Genomic DNA, 24,842 nt, shown 5'->3' on the forward strand with positions numbered 1-24,842 from the left:
GATGATGATTGCTTGTGTTGCAGTCGAAACGTCGTGAGAATTTGATTGTTTTATATTTTTATTATTTTATTGTTTCCCTTCTACCCGACTTTACCGAAAGAACCAAGAATACATCCGACCGAGGCTACAAGTCGAGCCTGTGTGTGTGGTCACCAGCGTGCAACGACACGCCCGCGTTTGTGCGCGCACCTAGCCTGGCACAAGCGCCGTGGTGACATCACCGCCACTGAGTGGCGAATGGCGGTTGTTGTTGTTGTCGTTGAGTGTGGGGAGCGGTGGCGCAGCGGTGAGCGCGCTTGCGCCTGAAACCAATCGAACCGGGTTCGATTCCCGCTCACTGCCACCGACACCAGCGGCGATATTCTGAACTGGTCCTGGGCCTCTCCTAGATCGACTCGGCCTCAAAAAAGTACCCGACACAGTGCGTAAACATCGCCGCTGGGGAGACGGAGGCAGCCGGGCGTGGCGCCGGCCACCCACCTCCCCTTGTGTGCCGTGCTGGCTTTCGCAGGCGCTACTTCGCTAACAAACACTCGCCCCAACAGTCTGTTAAAGGACGTACGGGGGGGATCTTAGTCTTTGAGTAGAGAGAGAGAGGCGGTACGGTGGTTAGTGCGCCGCGCTACGAGCTCGGCCACCAGAGTTTGACTCCCGCCCACGGCCAATGACGGCGGCGAATATTCAAATGTTTCTCTGCAGGGAGGCCGGCTCGGCTTCAAGCGAGGCGTGAGGAATCAACGAAACGACGGGTCGCCGTCAGAAGGTCGGGAGGGTCCGCTTCTCCGTTGGGAAGCGTCGTTATTCAATTCCATAGCGCGGGCACCAACTCTCCCGGACTTGTTTTTAACCGAGTCAGTTTTTTGTTCAAACTAAAATAAATAAATGCGTGCACATGTAAATGTTAAATAAGTAAATAACATCTTATCTGCCGGCTAAAACGAGCGAGCGCCAGAGAGAGAAGGGGGGGCGGGGGGGGGCGGCAGGATTTCCTGCCCGAGGTCAAAGTTCGTACCAGCGTCAAAGCGTAAACACCACCGCTCCCTGGCATCCTCCCCCCCCCTACACATCACACACCCCCTCCTTCCCTCCTGTGGGGGGCTGTTGAGTGTACAGGCGGTGCACCTGCACCGCCCTTTAGAGAGAGGGGGAGGGGTGGGGCCTAAGTTCCGGGCGACGACGTAACGGAGGGCAGGGGAGGTCGGTGATGCACGTGGTAGGGGGGCTCCATTTCATTATTTGCGCAAGGTGTGGCCTCATGCCAACCAGGGGACACTGCTGAGAGAGAGAGAGACACCTATATCCGGGGGTTGAACCCAGGTTCTCAACGGTGCTGGCTCAGTGTCTGTGCCACGGCCATTATGGACCCCTCAGACAAACAACCGGACCCAGGGCTTGAACCCAGGACCTCAACGATGTATCTGACACGGCCGTTACAAACCCCCCCCTGAAAGAGAGAAATACACCCAGAGACCCTAGATCTTGAAACAAAGTTCCTTAGCGGTATAGAATTGTATTATTTTTAAAATGTTCATGGTTATATTTGTGATAGCACTTCGGGGTGGCTGATCCGTTCCATGAAGGCGCCGGGGCATTTAGCCAAAAACATAAAATCGACTCGACTTGACCCGGTGTCTCGGGCAGAGTCACTATCACTGGCGTAAGGGAGGGCCCTCATCCAGCAATGGATTGAGAAAGGCCTGCTGATGATGCTGCTGCTGCTGCTGCCAAAGCTGTGCAAACAACACACCAGTGCTACGAACCTTTCCTCCGCCTTTGGCGGTGACTGTCCTGGCAGATGCCAATAATCGGGATTAGCACCGCCGGTCAAATCCACCTTCAGGCCACTTACGCCTTAAAAAGTCGCCGCGGACACGGCTAACGCGCCGAGGTCGTTAATCCGCCGAGAGAGAGAGAGAGGCGGGAGAGACGAGGAGAGAGACAAGGAGAGAGAGAGACAAGGAGAGAGACAAGGAGAGAGACAAGGAGAGAGACAAGGAGAGAGACAAGGAGAGAGACAAGGAGAGAGACAAGGAGAGAGAGAGAGAGAGGGGGGGCACTGCGAATTAAGGACACAGTCCACCAGGTGTAAATATCGTGGGTTTACTCTCCAACACACAACCGGTGTGCTGAACTAGCAACTAATCGGCACGTTCTGTCCACGCGACGAAACCTTACCGATCACGCTGCGGTGTCGCCTGGCGGCGGGTTCAACGGACGCACTGATATCCCCGCGATCTAACCCAAAAGTAAACAAAAACAACTCCTTGCGGATCGGGACGCAAACTCCGTGCGGCAAATGCGCTCCCCGGGCTCGCGAATCGAAGCCAGGCACCACCCCCCCCCCCCCCCGGTGCTGCGGGGCGAAAGTGTTGCTAACACCGCGTTGCCGCCAAAATCGACACCGGCGACCCTGACCGACGCGGCCTTGCGTTGTCTCCGTGAGACTCTCAGCGAGCGTCGGGATAGTCACCGTAAGTCCACGAGCCCTGCGGGAATTAACACCGAACCCTAGAAATATTCCAAGGGTAGCCTCAGTCTGGCTCTACGAGCTTCTGCGATTAACACTGGACCCAAAGACATCTCAAGGGTAACCCCAGCCTGGCTCTATGAGAAACAGATATCAACAATTAACCATACGAATCTCAAAGGTAACCTTTGTAACTCACAGCCTTGGGTGTTAACACTGAACCCTAAGACATCTCAAGGGTAACCTCATCCTGGCTCTATGAGCTTCTACGATTAACACTGCACTCAACTAATCTCAATGATAACCTCAGTCTGGCTCTATGAGCCCTTGGTGTTAACACTGAACCCTAAGAAACTTAAGGGTAACCTCAGCCTGACTCTATGAGCCTCTGCAATTAAGACTGAACCCTAAGAATCTCAAGGGTAACCTCAGCGCTATGAGCCTTGGGTGTTCACAATGAACCCTAAGCATCACAAGGGTAACCTCAGTCTGGCTCTATAAGCTTCTGCAATTAACACCGCACCCTAAGAATGTCAACAGTCACCTTTGCATCTAAGCGCCTTGGGTGTAAACACCGAATCCTAAAAAAATATCAAGAGTAACCTCAGCCCAAATCTACGAGCCTCTGCGATTAACACAGAACCCTAAAAATATTAAGGGTAACCGCAGCCCAAATCTACGAGCCTCTGCAAGTAACACTGAACCCTAAGAATATTAAGGGTAACCTCAGCCCGAATCTACGAGCCTCTGCAAGTAACACAGAACCCTAAGAATATCAAGGGTAACCTCAGTCCGAATCCACGAGCATCTGCAATTAACATTGAACCCTAAGAATATCAAGAGTAACCTCAGTCCGAATCTACGAGCATCTGCGATTAACACAGAACCCTAAGAATATTAAGGGTAACCTCAGTCTGGTTCTATGAGCCTCTGCGATTAACACTGAACCCTAAGAATATCAAGGGTAACCTCAGTCTGGCTCTATGAGCCTCTGCGATTAACACTGAGCTCTAAGAATATCAAGAGTAACCTCAGCCCGAATCTACGAGCCTCTGCAAGTAACAACGAACGCCCCCTCCCCCTTCGCCCCAACGGCAGTCAATAACCAAAGTGGAACGCAGTCGGATCAACCAGCGGGCAAGAGGCGCAGCCCCTGCAGTTTGCTCTGCTCACGACCCCGCCGGCAGGAACGTGGCCTCACCCACCTCGAGGCGAACTCTCTAGAGGGACCCACTCTCTCAAGGAGAGGGGAGCTTGGCCTAAGCACACCTCTCAAGTATATAGATTCACTCCATTATATAATCTATAGATTCACTCCACTGTAGAATCTATAGATTCACTCTACTATAAAGTCTATAGATTCACTCTACTATAAACTCTATAGATTCACTCCACTACAAAGTCTATACATTCACTCCACTATAAAGTCTACAGATTCACTCTACTATAAAGTCTATAGATTCACTCCACTACAAAGTCTATACATTAACTCCACTATAAAGTCTACAGATTCACTCCACTATAAAGTCTATAGATTCACTCTACTATAAAGTCTATAGATTAACTCCACTACAAAGTCTATACATTAACTCCACTATAAAATCTACAGATTCACTCCACTATAAAGTCTATAGATTCACTCCACTATAAAGTCTATACATTCACTCCACTATAAAGTCTATAGATTCACTCCACTATAGAGTCTATAGATTCACTCCATTATAGAATCTATAGATTCACTCTACTATAAAGTATATAGATTCACTCCACTATAGAGTCTATAGATTCACTCCATTATAGAATCTATAGATTCACTCTACTATAGAATATATACATTAACTCCTCTATAAAGTCTATAGATTCACTCCACTATAAAGTCTACAGATTCACTCCACTATAAAGTCTATAGATTCACTCCACTATAAAGTATATAGAGTAATTCCACTATCAAGTCTATAGATTCACTCCACTATAGAATCTATAGATTCACTCTACTATAGTCTACAGATTCACTCCACTATAAAGTCTATAGATTCACTCCAATATAGAATCTATAGATTCACTCTACTATAGAGTCTACAGATTCACTCCACTATGAAGTCTATAGATTCGCTCTACTATAAAGTCTATATATTCAATCCACTAAAGTATATAGATTCACTCTACTATAAAGTCTATACACCCATGATCATAATGAAAGTTATGCCACTGCTGCTGTTGATAGATACAATGCTGCTGCCGCTGTTGTCTGCTACTGCTGATGATGCTGCTGCTGATGAAGCCGTTGTTGTTGCTGCTGAGGATGATGATGATGATGATGATCATGTTATTGCTACTCCTGATGCAGAGGGGGGAAAAAAAAAAACATTTTTTTTTTGCCAAACACTGGCAAAGGACCATGATTGTAATCAAGTGCCTTGTAAGAGCGGGTACGGTGAGCCAACAGCTGAGGTCACGTGCGACCATACTTCACCCAAAAAACTGCATGGCTGTGACACGAGCATGAGTTGTGTTAGCATTGAGCAGCGATGAACGCATTCCTGGAGTGGAACAGTACACGCAGAGGCTCTCGCTGAGCTGCTGCGCTACGAACCCCCTGTGACCAGAGTTCGATTCCACGCCAAGGCTGCACCACAACAGCTCCGGAAACAACTACACCAACCGCTCCCCGCCACCACCACCCCCCCCCCCCCCCCACCAACTCTTCACCAATCTGCATTGACCAGCGTGGCGAAGTATGGTCAAACAAGTCACGTAACCAAAACAGCGTGGGGAGGCTTTCATCCAGCAGTGGTTATAAAGTGGGGCTGTGAGTTAGAGGTCCAGGGCCTGAAGCCAAGTTCTCGCTAATAAACCAATAGACTTTACACAGACCCATCGAGGCCAATATACTCCCATAGAAAAGCATAGACGGTACATAGACCCATAGACTCACACTGAGAGGCCCACAGACTCATATAGTAAAACACAAGATTCTATATGGACCCATAAACTCTCAAATCGGCCCACAGAGTAATGTAGAGACTGACAAACTCACACAGAGGCCCACAGACTCAGATATACAAACATAAAGCTCTATAGAGGCCCATACACTCCTATATAGACCCACAGACTCACGTAGAGACCCACCGACCTGCATAAACAGCCAAAAGGCTTACACGGACTGAATTGTGATTAAACCTGGTACTGGTAGGAACCTCCTGGTTACACCACCAGCTCACAGGGGATTATTGTGTCCGTCCGTCGTGCATCCAAAAATGGGAGGGGTGGGGCTGGGTGGAGAGGGGCTGGGTGGGGAGGGTGGGGCTGGGTGGGGGGTGGGAGGGGTGGGGCTGGGTGGGGAGGGGCTGGTCACCCCGTGGTGCCCTTATAAAACTCAACGTTTAACCTACTCACGCCAGCTTGTGCCCGCCCTCACAGTCGGGCATATTGTGCGGAATACACCACGTGGTGGTGCCGCCGTTGACCCTGGCCATTGACCGAGCAACCCAACGTTCCTTACCAGCTCCCTCCGCAGGAATGAGTTTCTCAAGTGCAATGGGCGCCACAGTGGCAAGATGTTAACTACCTCACCTGGTTTACAGGAGCACGTGGGTTCGATCCCGACCCTGACGCCTGCTGTATATGTGCGCGTCTCTCTCTCTCTCTCCTCGTGGTCGCGTGGATTTTTCTGCGGGTCCTCTTGATTTTTACCTCCACATTTAGAATCAACGTCAAGCGTTCAGAGACATCTGATTGCTATGAATGTCCACGTGATAGGCGACTTCATCGAGCTATCATTTGCGATAGCCAGGTCGCTCCTGGAAAACAAAGCAACACAGCTCACAACGGGGATTTGCAGCGAGAGACTCGAAACAGACACGTTCCCCGGGAGTGAGGAAAAACGCGACGCCGATAACAGCGGCTTGGGAGGAGGAGAACTTCGGAAAAAGGAAAAAAATATATATAAAATTTATAAAAATAAAACGACCACACAATATCCCGCACGACGAGACACACAGTCTCGTCCCTTCACCTGATGAAGGCCGCTTGTGTTGTGGCCGAAACGTCGTGAGAATATTATTGTAGTTATTTTATTTTATCAATTTCTTATTTTATTCTCATTCTACGTGGTGACTTTACCGAACGAACCAAAGAAGGATGGGAATTTTGTTTTCTTTTTAAAAGGCGGGATACAAAGGCAGCGTTGCGCCGAAGTGCTGCTGGCCTTAATAGGCGCTCGCTAACAGCACTGGCCTGCACTGGTTCTAAGGCTATACAAACGGGAGGGTGGGGGATGGAGGAAATGGTGGGGGAGAGATATTTATCCTATTAATCGTTCACACAAGCAGGCACGAAAACAACGCGCGACCGCCCACTGTGCCTGTGCCAGGCTCGGTGCACTTTTGAGGTCACGGTGCACGTGCGACGGGTTACTCCTCCTCCTCCTCTGCGCCGACGTCCCACTTCCCCCACCCCCAAAAAGCCGCCGCTTTCACCAACCCGCGTCTTACCCAGCGCGATTGCGCGGTCCAAGTATGGTGAAATAACCACTTCCACCACAACCCCGCAAGGGTGTCGGGGGCAAGGCCCTCAAACCAGCAGTGGATTTGACAAACAAGGCTCACATAGGCACGTGCGCACCCACCCAAACGGCTCCCTACATCCGTTGGCTAAAACGCTGAGTGAGTGAACGAATATCTAAGCAATTACGATGACGTAAAAAAAAACATTTAGCAACGCTATGAAGTCACCTTAACAAACCTACATGATGCGTGACGTGAGGACATTGCAAGCGGTTGCGTTTTTTTTTCTTTCTGGATGCGGTACGAAAGGTTCATAGTGGCCGTGTCGATATGAGACCCTGAGCCTGCACCGCTGAGAACCCTGTGTTCGAATCCGAGTTTCAGCCACTGACTTGAGATTAAACCGGGGTTCTTAAGTGGAGTGAGTTGATGGGCTCAGCCTGGTCACCCAGTGACTCAAACAGTGACGCCCATAGACTCACAAAGACGCGTAGATTCACAGGCACCCGTCGGCTCACATAGAGTCCCACAGATTCACGGAGATCCACTCAGGCAGAGACGCATAGACTGACGTGGCATCCCACAGACTCACATAGATTCACACAGAGACCCATACACTTGCAGAGATCCACTCACACAGAGATGCATAGACTCACGTGGCATCCTACAGACTCGCACAGAGACCCATAAACTTACAGAGATCCACTAAACCAGAGAAACAAGGCATCCCATACTCACGTAGAACCCCACAGCCTCGTAACGGCCCATATACCCTCAAAGAGACTGATAGGCTTAAACAGATATCCAGATTCACATTGGGATAACAAAGACTTCCACAGAGACACGGAGATTAACAGTTCACCATCGTTGATTCAAGTGAGGCCCCGACAACTCCAGCTGATGAGATATTAAACGTCAAACTCGACCCAGGGTTTCCCTCCAGCCAACGCCGCTGAAAGGAGGCACTCCCAAAAGGCCGTGCGAGTGTGTACGTGCGAGTGTGTACGTGCGCGTGTGTACGTGCGCGTGTGTACGTGCGCGTGTGTACGTGAGCGTGTGTACGTGCGCGTGTGTACGTGCGCGTGTGTACGTGCGCGCGTGTACGTGCGTGGGCTGATGGGATTTGTAAAAAAAAATTCCAAAGTACTTTTTATATCATAAAAGTACTTTTGGCAAGGAGGCTTACTGGCTGCCCGTCTGCTTATTTAATTATTTAACTGCTCGAGTTTACGGCTTGGTGAGGGCCGTGATGTCGCAACACGGGGAGAGAGCTGGGAGGAAACTTGGCCTGGCGTTATTTTTTCCTGTCCCTGACGACATTTCGCTCCAAAATATCTGGCCTCCGAAGAAGAAGAAGAAGAAGAAAAAAGACACCCGCGACGCTCAACGCGCACACGGGGGCGGCAGGGAGAGAGAGAGAGAGGAGTACAGGAGAGAGAGAGAGGAGGTGGGGGAGAGGAAGGGGCGCCAATCGGAGAGGGGAGAGAGAGCGAAACATGGCCATATTCCAGAAGGCCGCAAGTTTCAGGATATTGTCGCAAGTAGCCGTGACCCTCATCTTGCGACGAGGGCAAAACAACAGGGTCACCCCTCCCTCTCCACTTCCTTCCTCCATCCTTCTCCTCCCTTCATCCTTCTCCTCCATCCTCCCTCCCCCTCTCCCCCCCCCCCATCCAACACCGGATAAAGTCCCTCCCAACAAGAGACAGAATTCACGACGAGAGGGGACTAGTGACCGACTCACCGACCAACAGCACTGTACGGAGGGGGGAGAGGCGGTGGAGAAATCTTTGGCGCCAGGATTTGGGTTCGATCCCAACCCTGACGCCCGCTGTATATTTGGAGTTTGCGTGTCTCTCGTTTCTCTCTCCCCGTGGTCGAGTGGATTTTTCTCCGGGTCCTCCGTTTTTTTCCCTCCACATTTAGAATGAACGTCACGCGTTCAGAGTATTTGGCTGCTGCTGCTGCTATACATATCCACACGATGTGATAAGCCACTTCGCTGAGCGATGGTTTGTTGCCAGGTCGCGTTTTACCATACCTGGTAAAAAAAAATTAAAAAAACACGGTATAGTTTTAGTGGCTGCAGTGGACAATACATGCAGAGGTCACGGGAGGTCACGGCGATCTAAACTTGGGCCGCCGCGATGTTGTATTTATCTTTGGCTTTCCCGCCAAGGGATGCAACTTTGAATCTCGCGATTTACCAACAACAACAGCGATAAGAGTCGTCTCATTCAACGCCGTAATTGTGTTTTCACGTCGTGCTTATTTTTATTTTTGTTACCCTCTTGTTTTCGTGATGATAGCCATGTGCCTCATAGGGATAGCTGCCACTGGGGGTGCGCCCCAAAGCTAGGCTATCACAGCAGCAACGTCGCCCACCCCTACACGGTAGAAACTACCGCAGCCCGTATCTCGAAAATACAGCGTCGTCGTCAGCCGCGGTCGATTCCACTACTGGAAGAGATCCACCTTCCCCGACCCCCCCAAACCGCTGCGCGGACACCACCACCACCACCTCGCACCGCGCCACACCGAACAATCTTGCGACGCAGCGATCCGTTCAGCAAGGCCACACAGGAACCGAATCTCACAACTCCATCTCCTCCGCGGCGAATAAAACGTCCTCGGAAACGCATTCCGGAATCGGAATGTTAAATTTATCCTGGAGGAATCCAATGGGCTATGAAACTCTTTTTTTCACAGATGCCCAGTTCCATTCCTGGGCTGCCACGCTCTGTGATCTTCCAACGCCATCGTCCTTTCTAGCCATGGCATTTGTCCTCCCAAAGAAAGATCGCTTTTCTCAACAGGCTTGAACGATGTCTTCAACCTGCTGTGTGTATATATTCTCTAATCCACGTGATCCTCTTTCTGTCTCTCAGTATAATTCCAAGCGTGTGTCTCTCTCTCGTCTCTCGCTCTCCCGTCTCTCCCGTCTCTCTCTCATCTCTCTCTCTCTCCCGTCTCTCTCTCTCTCTCCCTCCCGTCTCTCATTCCGCGACACGGAATTAAATTTCGCAAACGCGACGATCGTCGCGATTTCAATTTCCCGTAGCTTTCATTCTGCCTCCACAGTTGTTGTCGCCTCGGTTTTTGCGCTTGGATCAACTTGACGCGCGAGCAGAGACGGACGCCGAAGAGAAAATCCAACCGCAGTTCACTCAACGTAGGGCCTGCCGCTTGTGAGCCTTCTAGTCACAGGCATTCTTAACCACCTACAATGATTAATTTCGCGATTCGAAATTAATCATTGTTTTGTTTGGGTTGGGCGAAGCGAACGACCTGGCCAAATAGGTGTCGTTAAGGTCCCTCCACCACATGACGACGTCCGCCAAACGGATTGAATCGTTGAATCGTCACGAGCGTTGCAACGACGCTCCTATTGTTACGATCGTCTCCGCTCTACTCACCGGCTCTCCTCAACTTAAGATGCGAGATCACGGAGATAACTATTAACTCACACCCAGAGGGACCCACAGACTCACATAGAGACATAGAGACCCAGAGACTCACATGGCGACCCACAGACTCACATGGAGACCCACAGACTCACACAGAGACTTAGACTCATATGAAGACCCAGGCTCACACGGAAAAAAAACCCACAATTTTTACTGCCGATTAGAACAAGCAGAAATAAAAAAAACACAAACTTGCTGACTGTGTAGAGAAGAGGAAGAAACCCAAAAAAAAATCACAAAACTCACGAGGTGCCTCAAAGGTCAGAGACGCTGAGCCGGGTTCGGAAACTCGTTTCGGTCACCCAATCACAGGAATTAATCTCGGTCATCAGTGACTTGCATAGAGACCCACAGGCTCATGTAGAGAACCATAGACTCGCATAGAGACGCATAGGCTTACACAGAGGCCCAAAGGCTTACACAGAGATCCACATGCTTACACAGAGACCCACAGGCTTAAACAGAGACTCATAAAATGACACATGAACCCACAGGCTTACACAGAGACCCACAGGCTCACACAGAGACCCCCAGGCTTAAACAGAGACTCATATGATTACACATGGACCCATAGGCTTACACAGAGACCTCCAGGCTTTAAAAGAGACTCCTATGATTACACATGGACCCATAGGCTTACACAGAGGCCCACAGGCTTACACAGAGACTCATATGATTACATATGGACCCATAGGCTTACACAGAGGCCCACAGGCTTACACAGAGACTCATATGATTACATATGGACCCATAAGCTTACACAGAGACCCCCAGGCTTCAACAGAGACTCATAAGATTACACATGGACCCACAGGCTTACACAGAGACCCCAGGCGTACATAGAAACTCATAGGCTTAGACAGACCCATTAAGTTTCATATCTATGCGAGCCAATGGACCTCTATATGAGTCTATGGGTCTCTATGTAGGGCTAAACACATCGATTTGTACTGCCTGGCTAAACAGAGGCTCGCTTAATCTACTGCCCTGCTGCTTGTGTTTGTATCAAATTTCAAATGGAATCATTGATCATCATCATGAATATTCTGTTTGGTATTGGCACTGCCATTCTTTTGGCGTAGGGTGATCATCTCTGTTTTCACAGACACGGGCTGCGGTAGTTTCCACAGCAAGAGGGGCGATGTTACTACTGTGTAAGCCTAGCCTAGGGGCACCCCCAGTGGCAGCTATCTCTATGAGGCACAAGGCTATCATCACGAAGCAAGGCGCTTCTGTGTTTCACAGACGCAGGCTGCGGTAGCTTCCACAGTGGGGGGAGGGGGGTGGCGATGTTACTGCTGTGTGTGTGTCTGTGTGTCTGCGTGTCTGTGTGTCTGCGTGTCTGTGTCTGCGTGTGCGTGTCTGTGTGTGTGTCTGTGTGTGTTTCTGTGTGTGTGTCTGTGTGTGTGTCTGTGTGTGTGTGTGTTTCTGTGTGTGTGCCTCTGTGTGTGTCTGTGTGTCTCTGTGTGTGTGTGTGTCTGTGTGAGATCTCCAAGAAAATTTGAAGAAGAAAAAAATCTTGCTGTGGTTTTCACACCTGATGATGATTGCTTGTGTTGCAGTCGAAACGTCGTGAGAATTTTATTGTTTTATATATTTTTATTTTTTTAGTTTCCCTTCTACGTGACTTTACCGAAAGAACCAAGAATATTCATCATCATCATCATGATCCATGGGGCAGATAGCCGTAGGTGTCCACTGCTCATTTCGTCGTTTCTTTCCACTTTCCCCTGCCTGGTGCCCATATGTTTAAGTAGTGGCCACACATCCTTCTGGCACCAATCTCTTATGATGTCATCTTCAAACTATTATTCTGTTCGTTCTTACTCTCTTTCCAGGTTCCTTCCATTTTTCCCCGAACAAGGCAGAGCATGTATCACATCTCAAATGATTCTCTAAGCAGCTCAATCATAAAGCGGTACAGCAGATAGTGTGGACTAATCTCCATCTGTTCCACACTCCCTCTAGCCCGTGGGAGGGTGTCGAGGAGGAAGCCCCCGGTTCTGCCAGGAGGAGGCGGTACATCAGAGTGTGGACTAATCTCCATCTGTTCCACACTCCCTCTAACCTGTGGGTGGGTGTTGAGAATGAGCTGTACCCCTGGTTCTGCCAGGAGGAGGCGGTACAGCCGAGTGTGGACTAATCTCCATCTGTTCCACACTCCCTCTAACCTGTGGGTGGGTGTTGAGAATGAGCTTGTACCCCTGGTTCTGCCAGGAGGAGGCGGTACAGCCGAGTGTGGACTAATCTCCATCTGTTCCACACTCCCTCTAACCTGTGGGTGGGTGTTGAGAATGAGCTTGTACCCCTGGTTCTGCCAGGAGGAGGCGGTACATCAGAGTGTGAACTAATCTCCATCTGTTCCACACTCCCTCTAACCTGTGGGTGGGTGTTGAGAATGAGCTTGTACCCCTGGTTCTGCTAGGAGGAGGCGGTACATCAGAGTGTGGACTAATCTCCATCTGTTCCACACTCCCTCTAACCTGTGGGTGGGTGTTGAGAATGAGCTTGTACCCCTGCTTCTGCCAGGAGGAGGCGGTACAGCCGAGTGTGGACTAATCTCCATCTGTTCCACACTCCCTCTAACCTGTGGGTGGGTGTTGAGAATGAGCTTGTACCCCTGCTTCTGCCAGGAGGAGGCGGTACAGCAGAGTGTGGACTAATCTCCATCTGTTCCACGCTCCCTCTAACCTGTGGGTGGGTGTTGAGAATGAGCTGTACCCCTGCTTCTGCCAGGAGGAGGCGGTACAGCCGAGTGTGGACTAATCTCCATCTGTTCCTCACTGCCTTCGATCCCGTGGGTGAGCGTCGACAAGCCGCAACATTTTCCCCGTTGTTGTCCATCCTACGGATGTGTCCAAATCGCAGTGACCAGCCTAGTTTACAGTTCAGTTTAATACCACACCACCACCACCACCAAGTTATAAACCGGGAACGAGGCCTACCGGGGGGCTCTTGCCGCGACTCCAAAATTTACGTCCTCGGCGTTTTATTTAGCGGCGCGAGTTGTGATTTAAACGCGCGATGGGGGGGGGGGGGGGGGTGTTTTATCCGCTCCCCGCCCCTTTAATTAAACCGGACTACTTTCACGGCGGCGACGACTCCCCCGGCAACAGGCGAGACTGCGTCGCCGGCGGCAACCGCCGTCAGCGGTAACAAAAAAACGGTGGACCCGTGGACTTCAAAACGGAGATCCGCGAGCTCACAGAGCGATCCAATGGCTCGCGCAGGCGATGCATAGGCTTACGCGGGAATCCGTAGAGTAACACGGGACACCTGTAGATCGGCTGAGGGCTTACACAGTGACCCGCAGATTTACAGAGACCCGTAGGTTTACACAGAATCAGAATCTTTATTTATCCTCGGGGGGGGGGGGGGGGGGAATCCGATGAGCTATGAAGCTCTTTTTCACAGACGTACAGTCGGGGCACGGGGTCAGCAAATTTACAACAACAAAATAATGCCAAAACACACGATAGGTGTGCAAAGTCGAGTATGAGTAGAGAAGAAGTGACCAGACCCATAGACTTCCACAGAGACCCATAGACTTACTTAGAGACCCATAGACTTACACAGAAACCCATAGGCTTATATAGAGTTCCATAGACTTCCACAGAGACCCGTAGACTTACATAGAGACCCATAGACTTACATAGAGACCCATAGACTTACACAGAAACCCAAAGGCTTACATAGAGACCCATAGACTTCCACAGAGACCCACATGCTTACACAGAGACCGATAGACTTACACAGAGACCCATAGACTTACACAGAGACCCATAGACTTACACAGAGACCCATAGACTTACACAGAGACCCGTAGGCTTACATAGAGACCCATAGACTTACATAGAGACCCATAGACTTACACAGAAACCCATAGGCTTACATAGAGACCCATAGACTTCCACAGAGACCCACAGGCTTACACAGAGACCCATAGACTTATACAGAGACCCATAGACTTCCACAGAGACCCATAGACTTCCACAGAGACCCATAGACTTACATAGAGACCCATAGACTTACACAGAGACCCGTAGGCTTACATAGAGACCCATGGACTCACACAGAGACCCATAGACTTACACAGAGACCCATAGACTTACACAGAAACCCATAGGCTTACATAGAGACCTATAGACTTTAAAAGAGACCCATAGGCTTACACAGAGACCCATAGACTTACACAGAGACCCGTAGACTTACATAGAGACCCATAGACTTCCACAGAGACCCATAGGCTTACATAGAGACCCATAGACTTACACAGAGACCCATAGACTTACACAGAGACCCACAGACTTCCACAGAGACCCATAGACTTCCACAGAGACCAATAGACTTACACAGAGACCCACAGGCTTACTTAGAGACCCACAGACTTTAAAAGAGACCCGTAGGCTTACATAGATTTACATAGACTTCCACAGATACCCATTGGCTTACATAGAGACCCATAGACTTCCACAGAGACCCGTAGGCTTACATAGAGACCCATAGACTTACACAGAGACCCACAGGCTTACAGAGAGACCCACAGACTTACACAGAGACCCATAGGCTTACATAGAGATCCACAGACTTACACAGAGACACCCAGCCTGACATTCATAGACTTACATATGTATGTACGTTGAACTTCGTTCGCACCATACATAGTCCACCGTGCTAATCGGAAGTGCGTGGGAAAGACAAACATGATGATGTTGGTGGTAATGATGATGGAAAAATAAAAATACATTGAAAATAATAAAAGCAAAAAACCACGATAAAAATAGTAAAATAAAATTAAAATATATTTAAAATAATAAAAGCAAAAAACCACGACGTTTCGATCGCAACACAAGCGGTCTTGATCAGGCGGAGAGAAACGAGGGGGCAAGCCTCCAAAATGTAGCTGCTTCTAAGGGTTCCAAAGTGAGTGGGCAGGGCATGAGAGCTGCACAAGCGTTTATAATTTTATTATTTATAATTTTATTATTTATAATTTTATTATTTATAATTTTATTCTTTAAAATTTTATTATTATTATATTTTATTATTTAACTTTTTTATTTTCTATCCTGGTGACTTTACCGAAGGAACCAAGAATATGAATTCCTGCAGTCACGAAAGTTTTAAGTCGAAATTTTATGTTGGTGGTGGTGATGATGATAATAGTGGTGGTGATGATGGTGATGATTGTGGTGGTGATGATGATGATGATAGTGGTGGTGGTGATGATGATAGTGGTGGTGGTGGTGATGATGGTGGTGGTGATGATGATAGTGGTGGTGATGATGGTGGTGATGGTGGTGGTGATGATGTTGATGGTGGTGGTGATGATGATGATGGTGGTGATGGTGATTTCAGTTTCAGTTTCATTTATGTTGGTATAGCCCTGTGAGCCATTCGGCTCTTGAATCGGGTGCAACCGCAACAAACAAAAAACACGAACAAGAAAACATCTTAAAGTGACTGTGACTGTGTGCAAACAGAAAATCCAGGAAAAAACAGCAAAATATTCCTGAAAAAGCACCGTACGCCAACGCTGTGTGCAAAAATCCCAGTGGGATGATGAGAGGCACAGACACACAGGGAGGTCCCCAAAGGCATACAAAGATAGAGGCCTGCCCCTTGCTTACCCAGGGTGTGGTGCCACATTGGGATGTTTGGCCATTTAATTATATTATTAATGAGAGTTTGTGCTTTGTGTGGGAGGAAATCGGAGCACCTACGTAAGTCTGTGTAAGTCTATATGCAACATATATCGATATTACAAAACCAGTGTGGTGGGTGGGGGGGTGGCGGGCGGGGAGGGGGGTGGAGGAGAGCGGTGGTGCAGCGGTTAGCACGCTGTGCTACGAACCCGAGTTCGAATCCCAGCCACGGCCAGCACCAGCAGTGGAGTGATACCAGAATCGCTCCAGAAGCAACCACACCAACCACTACCCCCCCCACCACCCCGCCCCCACCACTCTTCATCCGACCCACATTGACCAGCGAGGTGAAGCATGGCCCAACGAACCCAGTGACCAACAGGGCGCGTGGAGGCCTTCATCCAGCAGTGGACTGGCAAAGGGGCTGCAGCTTATTACCGAAAGGTGAACGTTCCCTAATTTAAATCCCAGGAATGCGCAACTCTCTTGATGTAAAAATCATGTCACAGACGCGAGGTGGAACTTCAAAGAAGGCTGCACACGTGTGCGCACACACACACAAAGATCCCCCAGATGGCCTTTAACAGACTGTTGGGGCACGAGCGAACGTCTACGAAGGCCGGCACGGCACACGAAGGCGTGGGTGGACAGCACCACGCCCAGCCGCCTTTGTCTCCCCATTTCTGATTCTCAAGACTCCTCACCGAGATACGGTACTCGTTTGAGGCTGAGTCGACCTAGGGGAGGCCCGGGACCGGTTCGGTTATTCGTCACCGATGTTATGGCTGAGAGCGGGAATCGAACTCGGGTCGTCGGATTCGTGGCACGGTGCGCAAACCAATGTACCACCGCTCCGCATATGAAGACAAAGATCCCCCGTGTAGCCTTAAAATACTGTCGTGGCAAGTGCCGTCGGCGAGTAGCACCCATGAAGGCCGGCCCGGCACACGAGGGGGTGGGCGCCCAGAACCAAGCCCGGCCGCCTTTGTCTCCCCGGTGGCGATGTTTACTACACGCCGCAAAAGGTACTTGTTTGAGGCCGAGTCGACCTAGGGAAGGCCAGTTCAGATAATCGTCACCCGGTGTTGTCCGTAAGCGGGAACCGAACTCGGTTCACCAGGTCCGTAGCGCAGCGCGAAAAACGATCTACCACCGCTCCCACCCCACCCCACCCCCCACACACACGTACACGTACACGCGCTACAGCTCATCCTGTAGCGTGCGTACGTGAGGTGTGTGAGCCCAGGCCGACTCGGCCCCTTTCTGGACATCGGTGGTGGGGAGGGGGCGGGAAAAAGAAAAAAAAGAGCTTCATAACTCATCGGATTCCTCCAGCCTAAATAAAGATTCTGATTGTGAGCAAACAGCGGCGCATTAAGAAGCGATCAATCTTTACTTTTCCGTGCCGATGTCGCCCTCAATCAAGACGGGGATCGGTGCCCGTTGCAGCAGAGCGGGAACGGTACACAGGGGTGGGGCACGGAGCCGCAGGAACGACCTCGTGGGGGGGGGGGGGGCTAACGCCGACTGAGCAAAATAAATTGCAACCGGGAGAGAAATGAGCAATATTTCTTTTAAAACTTTTTTTTTCTAAACACGCTTTTCACGAAATGCACCGTACTAGTAATGGAAGAGCTCCACGACTCCGGGAAGTGGCCCCGAGGCTTGCCATAAAGTAAGGGGGCCGTGGGCAATTACAGCCAACGTCAGTTGACCGTGGGCAATTAGACCCAAGCCGAAACATAGCGTATAAAAAATCATGTTTAAAAAAAATATATATATATTTTTTATGATATAATATAGTATTGTCATCAGTGTGACATAAGTATACCCAGTTTGCAGTCGATACCACATTGGGAAGTGGGTTAACATTGAGTTACAACATTTGAGGATACAACTACAACAACAGAGTGATCTTCTTTGGTTCTTTCGGTAAAGTCACGTAGAATGAGAATAAAAATAATAAATTAATAAAATAAAATAACACAATAAAACTCTCACGGCGTTTCGGCCACAACGCAAGCGGCCTTCATCAGGTGAAGGGACGAGACTGTCTTTGATGACAGCGCTGGAGCGAACACAGCCAAGCTCAGACCGCGACCCTTTAAGCTCTGTGAGAAGAAACAACAGAGTGAGTTAAATGAAAGCGTGTAAAAATAAAGTTGCAACCGCTCGCAACGAAGAGCACGCGAACAAGTAAATGAAATAAATCGTGAGTGCAAAGTAAAAAAAAAACCTAAGCTTTTATTCTTCCCCCTTCTTATAAAACTTTATATTCGATGGTGAAGGGGGGGGGAGCAGCAAAAGTCTGAAGAGATGAGCCCTGCACAGACCGCGGAACTGTGCAAACATCCTCACTCGGGAGACAAACGCGGCCGGGCGTGCTTCTGGCCTACCCATCGCCTTCCTTGCGTGCCGTTCCTGAGTGTGGAGGTGCTACAACGCTATCGCCACTTGCCCTAACAGTCTGTGAAAAGGCTACGTGGGGGATGAGTACCTGGTCTGGTGTGTAAACATCGTCACTGGGGAGACAAAGGCGGCCGGGCGTGGTGCTGCCCCCCCCCCCGCCCCCTCGTGTGCTTTGCCGGCCTTCATCGGTGTTGCTGCTGCTACTACTCGCTAACAGCTCTTGCCCCTACAGTCGAAGGCTATACGCAGAGGGAGGGATCTTTACACACAGGCAGAGAGTACAGATAAGCAGAAAAATATGCACTTTTCTCAAGGTAAAACGAAGACAAAGACAGCCGGTAGAGCCTTTAACAAAGACTAAAGTCCCCTGTATAGCCTTAACGGACTGTAGGGGCAAGTGCTGTTAGCGAGTAGCACCTGTGAAGGCCGGCACGGCACACGAGGGGGGTGGGTGGCCAGCACCACGTCCGGCCGCCGCCTTTTAAAATTTCAGCGGCGATTATTTTACACACCGCACCCGGTGCTCACCTGAGGCTGAGTCGACCTCGGGGAAGGCCCAGGAACGGTTCAGATAATCGTCACCGGCGTTGGCCGTGAGCGGGAACCGAACCCGGGTGACCGGGTTCGTAGCGCGGCGCGCTAACCGCTACACTACCACACACACTCACTCACACACACTCACTCACACACACTCACACACACTCACACACACACACACACTCACACACACTCACACACACTCACTCACACACACTCACACACACTCACACACACTCACACACACACTCACACACACTCACACACACTCACTCACACACACTCACACACACTCACACACACTCACACACACTCACTCACACACTCACACACACTCACACACACTCACACACTCACACACACTCACACACACTCACTCACACACACACTCACTCACACACACTCACTCACACACACTCACACACACACGGCCCTGACACGGCGGCCACCCCACCGCCGCAACCTCCTCCTGCCTGTTCAGGACAAAGCGGAGGCTGTTCAGAACTTTACGCGTCCGCCAGATTTGCTTTATACGCAGACGACTCCCAACAACCGCTCTCTTGTCTCGGAACAGAAACTCGTCAGCCGCGTGTGTTCCTTCTCGGAGGCTTTGTTCGGCACCCGCGCACACAAAAAAAGGTGTGCGTGCGTTCGGAACCAAACCATCGCGTTGGCGCAACGGCCGAAGGAAAATCCAGGCGACCGCGGGGTCAGAGAGAGACACGCAAACTCCGAAGATACGGCGGGCGTCGGGGTCAAGATCGAAGCCACGACCGCACGTGTACCGGGGGGCGAGGGAGTTAACATCTCCTCGACACTGTTGAAAGAGAAGACGGTGAGACATCGGGGGGGGGGGGGGGGGGGGACGCTCGCTCGCCCGCCCACGCACGAAAGTAAAGTGGAAAACAAGAAGTGTGATCATCTTTGGGTCTTTCGGTGAAGTCACGGAGATAGATTCGAAGCAATAACAAAAATAACAAACGAAAAAAACACTACGACGTTTCGAACGCAACACAAGCGGTCGTCATCAGGATAAAGGGGGGGGGGGAGGGGCGGGGTAGCTTCTTTAGAAGAGGTGAGGGGCGTGGGGAGGTGAGGGACGGGGGGAGGTGAGGGGGGGAGGTGAGGGGAGTGGGGAGGTGAGGGGGGGAGGTGAGAGACGTGGGGAGGTGAGGGACGTGAGGAGGTGAGGGCAGTGGGGAGGTGAGGGGGGAGGTGAGGGGAGCGGGGAGGTGAGGGGGGGAGGTGAGAGACGTGGGGAGGTAAGGCATGCGAGCTATTTATAAAGAGATGATGACCCCAAGCGAGGGTGGTGGTGATGACGATGATTATGATAATGACGACGGGATCTGGGCTGCGAGACGCAGGACCCGTCGTCTGCCAGGAGGAGAATAAACGCGGAAGCAAAACCATGCGTAGACGCACCACGAGTTCCCCTCAACGCTATCCGTGGAGCGGTTGCCCTCGGACGCGCCCTATTTTATTAGCGCTCGCGACAATAGCGTGCGGGAAACAAGTCAGCCCCATAGGCCGCGGAGAGACAGCCGGGCTCCGCTCGCGCCGAGGCTGGCCCATGCCGGAATATCGAAACATTTTTTTAAAGTTTTAGTTTTTTACCTTTTCAATAATATGCACTCCGATCGTTTTTTTTTTGTACAAATTTTTGTTAAACCGTTCTGACCCCGTGCCCGTAATGGGCATCTTCGAATAAGAGCTTTATAGCTCATCGGATTCCTCCAGCATGAACAAATATTCCGATTCTGATATCGAGGCGAGTACTTTTTAGCGCTGTTTTTTTATGAGCACATTTTGGGGGCAATGACGCTAACCGCTGCACCACCACTCACCCCCCCCCCCTCCCGTCACACAGGCACGTGCATGCAGGAACGCACTTAGACTCACACAAAGACAAAGATCCTCCGTAGAGCCTTTACAGACTGTTGGGGCAAGTGCTGTTAGCGAGTAGCTGCTCCTATTAAGACTCGCACACGCACGCACGCGCATGCCTTGTGCGTGCGCGTGCGAAACACAACACACACACACACAGGAAGAGAGGTACACAATCGGGCGAGTCTCTAATAGCAACGCAACTTCTCGCTCGAGTTTAGTTCTCATCAGATCAACTTTACGGGAGATATCGTGGACCACGCGTCACGGATGGACGGGACGGACGAAACTAAGTTGTAGAGGGTTAAATAAACTAAAAAGTTTTTTTTACTCCAAATATACAGCAGGCGTCAGGGTCAGGATCGAACCCACGCCCGCATGCATACCAGGTGAGGGAGTTACCATTTCACCACGGAGAGAGAGAGAGACCGTAAACGTGCACACACACACACGCGCGACCGATCAATCTTTATCTTCCGTGCCGATGCCTCCCTCAACAAGGCGGGCACCGGTGCGCATCACAGCGGAGCGGGAACGGTACGGTACGGGGAGGACGGGGGGGGCGGCACGGAGCAACAGGAAATAAAACAGAAACCCCGTCACGACCTCGGCGGCCAACGCCGAGTGGGCGAGGAGAAACTGCAAACCGGGTGGCACAACGAACGGCACCGTAAGAAGAGCAAGCAGCAAATACAGCAACAACCTTGGATTGCGAGCACAATTCGTTCGGGGAAACGTGCTTGTAATCCAAAGCGCTCGTACGTACGTCAAGGCGCACGTGGTATATCGGTTGTGATCACGTGACGCTCGAGAGTGCAAAGCGTGTACCGTACGTACACCGCTCGTATTGCAAGACCCTCGCTCGTTTATCAAACCGAGTATTCGTTGAAAATTTTTTGCTCGTCTTGCGAAACACTCGCGCAGAGACCCAGTTACTCTCGCAAGCCGAGGTCTCACCGTAAAATAAATCGTTAATGTCGACGGCGCTGGCCGCGGTGCGGGAATCGAACTCGGGTCGCTGGGTTCGTTGCCAACCGCTGCGCCACCGCTCCTCCCCCCCCCCGCCCGCCGCCCCCCATCCATTGCCACACAGCCACTTGCACACAAGAGTAAACTGAAAACTCGCACAAAGACAAAGATTCCCCGTGTAGCCTCAACCAGACTGCCAGGGGCAAGTGCTGTTATAGCTAGCAGCTACGAAGGCAGGAACGGCGCACGAGGGGGCGGATGGCCGACACCACGCCCGACCGCCTTTGTCTCCCCAGTGGTGGTGTTTACACCCCAACACCACGTACTCATTTGAGGCTGAGTCGATCACAGGCGCGCGCACACACACACGCAGAAACACGCGCATACGCACGCACACAGGAATGTGCTAGGTGTGCGGCTATAAGTTTTCCGTTACACTGTCCGTGACTTTTACACCCACGGCGGCAAAAGCAGAGGTAGGTGTCCGGCTACGAACGACAGCTGCCTTTCAACTTGCGCTCAGGTGGAAATTCCACATTCGCATGGCACGGGAAAGGATGTCCTTATAACGACCACTGTTGAATTCCAACAAAGCGGTATACTGAACGTCCCATCGAGCCCCAGGTGATGCCGGTGATGATGATACTGCTGACGATTGTTATTGCTGCTAATGATGATTCTGGTGATGTGAATATTCTTCTGCTGCTGCTGATAATGATCGTGGATGCTGGTGATGATGTTGATGATAATGTTGCTACTGACAACACTGATGATGATATTATTGATGATGGCTGTCCAACTGCTGCTCCTGATGATGATAGTGGGTTAAGTCATTTTAATTACGTAAATTCAGAACGTAATAGGAATTCAATAATGGCCATCCCACGGATATTCTGTCCCCCGTCATAGGAACATGGATATATTATAGACACCACCCACAACCCCCTCCCCACCCACTCCAATAGTCCCTCCCCATCCCCCACAAATGGAGTGCGCAATCGACTCCACCCTTGCGCAAGTTTATGTTGGGGACAGTGGTGACTTCTCCAGAGACCCACTCATCTACGCAGAGACACACACAGACTTGCAGAGACACACACAGACTTAGAGACCCACAGACTTACAGAGACCCACACACAGACTTCTGCAGAGACCCAGAGACTTATGCAGAGACCCATAGACTTACAGGGACCCACAGACTTACACAGAGACCCACAGACTTACACAGAGACCCACAGATTTACAGAGAGACCCACAGACTTACAGAGACCCACACACAAACTTATGCAGAGACCCATAGACTTACAGAAACCCACAGACTTACACAGAGACCCACAGACTTACACAGAGACCCATAGACTTACAGAGACACACAGACTTACACAGAGACCCACAGACTTACAGAGACCCACACACAAACTTATGCAGAGACCCACAGACTTACAGGGACCCACAGACTTACACAGAGACCCACAGACTTACACAGAGACCCACAGACTTACACAGAGACCCACAGACTTACACAGAGACCCACAGACTTACAGAGACCCACAGACTTACAGAGACCCACACACAAACTTATGCAGAGACCCATAGACTTACAGAGACCCACAGACTTACACAGAGACGCACAGACTTACACAGAGACCCACAGACTTACAGAGACCCACAGACTTACAGAGACCCACAGATTTACAGGGACCCACACACAAACTTATGCAGAGACCCACAGACTTACACAGAGACCCACAGACTTACACAGAGACCCACAGACTTACAGATACCCATAGATTTATGCAGAGACCCACAGACTTACAGAGACCCACAGACTTACACAGAGACCCACAGACTTACACAGAGACCCACAGACTTACAGATACCCATAGATTTATGCAGAGACCCACAGACTTACAGAGACCCACACACAAACTCATGCAGAGACCCACACACAAACTTATGCAGAGACCCATAGACTTAAGCAGAGACCCACAGACATACAAAGAGACCCACGGACGTACACAATAATTTCCTATTGCGCAGAGCAGTTGTACATGTATATAAAGATACCCCGTGTAGCCCACACAGGATGCTGGTGCAAGTATTCTTAGTGAGAGCCTATGAAGGCCGCCCAGGTGCCTTTGTCTCTCCAATACTGATGATTTTTTACACGCGACATGATTCCTTATAAAAGGTTTCAGTTTGGCGTTTAAACATCTTAACACCGGTTTTGTTGCCAGAAAAAAAAGAGGAAAACCTCTTCTCATATTTTTTTTTTATTTTACCAAGCAAGGTCCTCACCGCGCTATGTAGCTATTTTGTCAGAAGCGACCTGGCTTTCACAAATGACAGCTCAACGAAGCGGCTTATCGCGTGGAAATTGACGGCAGCCAAACACTCTAAGCGCGCGACGTCGATTCTGAACGCGGAGGGGAAAAAAACCAGAGGACCCGGAGAAAAATCCACGCGACCACGGGGAGAGAGACGCCGCAAACTCGAAATATGCAGCAGCAGGCATCACGGTTGGAACTACGACATCCTGTATACCAGGCGAGGTAGTTAACATCTTGCCACGGTGGCGAAACCTTAGCCTATGGGAGGGCCCGGGACCGATTCTGATGCCACACGGCACTAATGGCCAACGATTGGAGTTCGTCACAACGGTTAGAGAGGGGCCTGCTTGAACGAGACATCTCCGGGTGGGATCGCTCGCAGCACGACAACAATGCCGACGATGTGTGGCCGTACGCTCTCCTCCACCCGACACGCGCAGAATAAATAACGCTGTCGCGTCGATGAACACACGTAGCCGACCACGGCACAACCCCTCCTCTGGCCCACAGCGGCAGCAGCGGCAGCAGCAGCCGCCATTCGCCACCCAGCGTTAGCGACGTCGCCGCAGCGCTTGCTCACGCCAGGCTAGGTGCACGTAGAGGGTGTGGAAGGGCTCTCGCTGCTG

At 50.6% G+C, this 24,842-nt stretch overlaps 1 protein-coding gene across 5 annotated transcripts in view; it reads right to left on the reverse strand.

The window, feature by feature from the left end:
- The window catches only part of LOC116955744 (rho GTPase-activating protein 26), a 99,665-nt gene that overhangs the window by 55,330 nt on the left and 19,493 nt on the right, over positions 1 to 24,842 (reverse strand). Inside the window, exon 1 of one of the 5 annotated variants that reach the window (XM_032977023.2) lies at positions 6,041 to 6,264. The exons of 3 other annotated variants lie outside the window; for them this stretch is intronic. The gene's annotated coding sequence lies outside the window, so the exon portion shown is untranslated. Of the gene's footprint in view, positions 1 to 2,175; positions 2,536 to 6,040; positions 6,265 to 24,842 lie in introns of those variants that run through there. One more of the 5 variants, XM_032977024.2, reaches the window with a different exon arrangement.

Source organism: Petromyzon marinus, chromosome 61 (genome assembly GCF_048934315.1).
Source record: "Petromyzon marinus isolate PM22_M1 ecotype Great Lakes invasive population chromosome 61, UKy_Petmar_22M1.pri1.0, whole genome shotgun sequence".
NCBI lineage: Eukaryota > Metazoa > Chordata > Hyperoartia > Petromyzontiformes > Petromyzontidae > Petromyzon > Petromyzon marinus.